General features: G+C 52.1%; 1 protein-coding gene across 1 annotated transcript in view; it reads left to right on the top strand.

Annotated features, from left to right (window-relative positions):
• The first annotated feature begins 22 nt into the window (after positions 1-22).
• Syne3 (spectrin repeat containing nuclear envelope family member 3) overlaps positions 23-4,892 on the top strand; it is an 82,989-nt gene continuing 78,119 nt past the window's right edge. The window contains exon 1 of the mRNA XM_005343516.2: positions 23-68. The gene's annotated coding sequence lies outside the window, so the exon portion shown is untranslated. The remainder of the gene's footprint in view (positions 69-4,892) is intronic.

Below are 4,892 nucleotides of genomic sequence, written 5' to 3'. Positions count from 1 at the left end.
GGACGCAGGGCGCAGGAGGTACTCGGCCCAGCAGCCCGCGGCGCCGCGCTCCGCACGCTCAGGGCACGGTGAGTGCGGTCAGGGAGGCGGGAGGCCGCGCCGGGTCGGGGAGGGTCGCGTCCGGGTCTCCAGCGCACCCCTGTCCTGACGCGTCCCGGGAAATCGGCGCCGCGGGAAGTCTGGGGACCCCGGGAGGAGCGTGGGGGCGGCGGCCAGCGTGACAGCTGCGGGCGGGCGGGGCTTCGGTTCAAATGCAACCGCTTCACCCGCTGCGAAATCCCGGCACCCTAGAGACTCGGCGTTCGCCGCAGTGCCTGGGGTAGCGCGTCCTGGGGGCCAGGTGTCTTCCCTCTTTGCCTCTAGAGGCCGGAGGACTTGCTAAAGCTCTCTCATGTCCCCAGGCCCCGGAAAGTCCCATTCTGGGGACCACGAGCTCTACCAGGAGAGCCTGAGAGCGCACTGAGAGGAAGGGACGTCCCACCCGGTGCGCTTCGTTTCCTTTCCTTCACCACCTACCTTGCTGGGCGAGCGGCACAGTCTCGCTGATCTCCCTCCTACATCTCTAAAGGGGGGAACTAGATGTTGGCTTCATTTGAGGTCGATCTGGAGCGCGATCCGAGGCCGGATCTTACACAGCCTGGCTGGCCCCTGCTTCAAAACTGTTCCAAGGGTGGTAACATTTAATCTCTGGCTCTGCGACACTTTCCCTGTGTCTTAGAGACCTGCTTCATCTCTGTAAGGATGGCTTCTTTCTATAATGAGTAGGCAAAGTGTGCTTGTGAGGTGGCTTTAGTGCCACGGAGGGCACACGTCGTACCTCATGGGTGGGAAAAAGCGACTCGTCTTCTTGGCGGGGAACTGTGTGTCACATTGGCTCTGTAACCGAAATGGACAGCCCCTTTCATCTACCCAGAAAAGAAGAAACACGTTGAGAAAGGGGCGTGACCTGCTCAAGGCGGCACAACCAGGATCCACGTTGCACGGGAACTTGGCTCTATGAAAGGGCTTAGCCTTGCCTCTTGCTGGGGGGAGTGGGGGGAGAGGGAGGGAGAGCCGACAGCTCACAGAGGTCAGGAGCTAGGCTAGGAGGCAGGAAGGTGCATCTTTGCCAACGGACTGTTTTGCTGGCTTTCCTATGAACTGTGCTCTGGACCGACACTCTAACACACGTGGGCTGGCATATTCCCTCTGGCCTGCTGACAGTTACAGCTGAGCCAAGCTGCTCCCCGGGAGCTAGAGAGGCCCCTCTGGGGGTGGCTGTGTAGGAATGTACCAGGAGACCTTATTTCTGGAGTCACTGAGGGAGGGATGAGAACCCAGGATCGTTTATCCCCCTCAGTCCCGAAAAGATCTCAGGGTGTGGCAGAGTTGTTCTTTCTCCATGGGAACAACTGTTTACCCTCCTTGGGGGCTTTGCATGTTTTGGAGTGACTATGGACCCCGCCCTGCCTGGACAGCCCCTTTGCCTAATGATACAGAGACCTGTGGTTGTTGTGGGATCCTGGTATGGCCACTCTGGAAGGCATGACTGGGCATTGCCTCCAAAGGTCCCTGGAGTCTGTAAGCCCAGAGGCCTCTGGCCTCCTGTGTTCATCTTGCTGTAAGGGATGGGGGTGACCAAATCAGATGGCCACTTTGGCTTCACCTAAGTATACAGCCTTAGGCTGGTCATTTCACTTGTCAGTTTTAGAAAAGGGGGTACCCCAGCTCCCCACAGTCCCTTTGTCCATGAGGCATTATGAGCAGTAGGCGAGATATTCAGTGTTTCCTGGGGTGTGGATGGATGTAGCAAAGGTGAGTGCTTCTGTGGTTCGGTGTGTGTGCGTGTGGGGGGCTGATCAGGGTACCCGAGGGCTCTGCTATGCCTCTTTCCTCTTTGTCTTAATTTCCCCAAATCTGTCTGAATCACTCCCCTGGGATCCTCCCACTATTGGAAGCTTGTCCTTGATTCTGGGGGGAGGGAGATCAGAGAGAGTCTATAGGGCATTCAGGTGTGGCTGTGGAGTCTTAGGATTAATGTATCCTGTTGTTTACTTCCTGTATCCCTGGCGAGAGGCAAGGATGCCATTGCTGGCAACTGCAGAAAGGGAACCGATAGTGCTGTTCCCTGGCTGTGTCCCAGGGTTTGGACTCCAGACCTTTGACTCGCCGGTCGTGTTTGAACTCTAGGCCTTTGACTCAATGTTGTTCATTACTTTACACATCCTATATTGGACAGTCCAAGGACGATGTTGTATGCTAGCCACTGGAAAAACTGCAGATCAGGCAGGTCCAGTCATCATCAAGACATTGATGGGAAGAAATGAAAAAATGGATTGTGACCACCCCCACCCCAATATGTTTTAGTGCCAAGACAGGACCCAGGAGGAACAGATTTCTGTAAGGGGTATGACACCTCCCAACCTCAGGATTCTTAACTTTGGGTTTCGTAACCATTCCTGAGACTGTGCAACTCGGAATCAGATGGGGACAGGACTCCAAATCCGGAGCCCTGATTTCATCTTTAAGGTGATGCCACCCACTTCCGGTTGCTGAGAAGATAAGTCAGGGTGATGCTTGGGGGAACCTACCAGAGGCAGCAGTCCAGGCCCATAGTCTTGCTTGTCTTTCTATTGCCCTTATGACCTAGTGTCGCTGGGACCCCACTCTGCCTGGTGTCCAACTGCAGACTCCTAGCATCTTCTTAACCAGAAATCACATGCCACCATGGTGTGACAAGGAGCAGGACTAGAAGAATGTTGGCCCTTAGGAAAGAAGTCACTTTTCCATCATTTGCTTTGTATAGGTTCTAATTTGTATAGCATTTGTGTCCATCCTAATTTACACATGAAACTTTTTTTTTAAAGAGCAAGGGTCTCTTATAAACTAGGGTACCCTGGAGTAGATAGACAGCTAAGGAGGACCTTGAACTCCTGTCTCTACCTCCCCTTGCTAAAATTATGCCATGCAAGTACCCCGCCAATTGAGCTACATTGTTGTTTATTTTGAGACAGCATCTTGATATGTAGATGGAGCAGGCCTTGAACTCCTGATCCCCCTGCTGCAGCTCTACAGTGCTGGGGTTGTAGACATGCCTTGCCACATAAGTGTAAGGAGGTGTATAAAAGAAAAAAGGGCAAGCGGTGTTAACATAAACCATTGTGGCTGTGTGAGGGACAACGTGAGAGATGAGCCTGTTCCCTCCTCTGTTTTTTTTCTTCAACCCGGTGCAGGCCTTGTGTGTATATATATTTAAAAAGTATATAGAACGTTTATTACAGCATCTGCTGCATGTAAATGCACATGCATGCCGTGACCCACATATGAAAGAACAACTTTCAGGACGTGGTTCTTTCCCTCCACCATGTGGGGCTGGGGGATGGCACTCGGGTTCTCAGGCTTGGCTTCAAGTGCTTTAGCCAAGCCATCTCCATGTATATTTTAAAGTATTTTCGTATTCCATCATTACAAATAGGAGCTTTACTCTCCGTCCCATCAAATCTTACATAGTATAAAAAAACTGAAAGATAGTAAGCATGTTCCGAGTCTTTTAGAAAATTATTCACTGGACTCAAATGTTCATCTGGCTGGGTTTAAAAGAACAAACAATCCCTTGTGTGACACATGAGTTCCCTTTATTGCGGGGACACAGTCTCCCTCTCCATTTGTCCTGCAACACCTGGCAGTGGCACAGCTGGGAATCTCAAAATAAAAACAGAATGTCTTAAAGTTCTGGCCTAATGATTTACGTTTCCAAATCATGAATCGTGACATGCTTGAGCTGGGAGGGACCTCAAGTCACCTGGTCCAGTTTGCTGGTTTAACAACCCAGAGAAGTGCCCTGGCCAAGGTCAGCATAGGACATGAATGTACATAAGGAGGACAGTGCACAATGGCTAGCCACACCTGTGCGTGACTCTCATGGGGATACCACCTTGTCACGCTAGCCTGTCGCCCTGGGACTGCAGCTGCCTCCTGAGAGCAGGCAGGGAGGCACAGGTGTCCTGTCAGAGATGACATTGATTTGACTGAAGATGTTGGGGGAGCTACAGTGTGCAAGGTGACTCATGAGCAGAAACCTCACCGAAGGCGGTACACGAGCTTGGCTGAGAGTCCTGTTTCCGAGTCCACTAAGGCAGCTGCTCTTTCTCCTCCTATTTGATAATTCATTCCCAGACTGCACAGTGCTCTGGGAATGGTCAGTCCTGGTTTGCTGTTGCTGGGGAAACAGCTTCACAGAGGTGGGCGATTTCCTCCAAATCCCGCTGCAGGTGAGGGTAGGGCAAGAGAACCCACAGCGAGATCTGAAAAGATGGCTGTTTTGTTTTCTCGTGTGCTGGGCTGTGAACACATTGTTTTTGCTGCCAAGAAGCAGAAAGTCTGGCCAGCCCAGCCTGGCAGGCCACAGGGAAGTGGCCTTGTAGAAGACAGATGGGCGGGGTCCTTGTAGCTGTCAAGCTGCAGGACTCTCTGAGCAGACAGCTCCCGCCTGGCCACACTACACCATGCACAGAACACGCTGTCTGCAGGACAGAGGCAGGGTGCACCCGAGGTCTGCCTGGTTTTGTCCCTGTGTATCTGGTGTACCCTCAGATTCCTAGCAACCTTCTCCGCTCCCACCGGAAGGTGTTCTTCCTGTCTGCCCGCTGGAGAGGTACCTGTGTGCTTATGTTTCCTAGGTACCTTATGCATAAGGTATTAGTGCCCTTGTGTTTTGAACACAGGAGGTCAGGTGTGGCATCATGGTGGTGCTTGCAGAGTTCTGGATTTTGGAGATTGGGAGTATTCAACTTGTGCTTAGAAGTCATAGTTGCAGTGGAGAACAAGAGAATCCCAGAGTTCTAGATAGCCTTGTCTGAGCCTGTAATTTTACATACAGGGAAAATGAGTCTCCACAAGCAGATAAAGTTGTC

This window comes from Microtus ochrogaster, chromosome 1 (assembly GCF_000317375.1).
Source record: "Microtus ochrogaster isolate Prairie Vole_2 chromosome 1, MicOch1.0, whole genome shotgun sequence".
In the NCBI taxonomy this organism is placed as follows: Eukaryota; Metazoa; Chordata; class Mammalia; order Rodentia; family Cricetidae; genus Microtus; species Microtus ochrogaster.
Note: the sequence above shows the minus strand (reverse complement) of the source record. Positions and strands in the feature narration are given on the sequence as shown.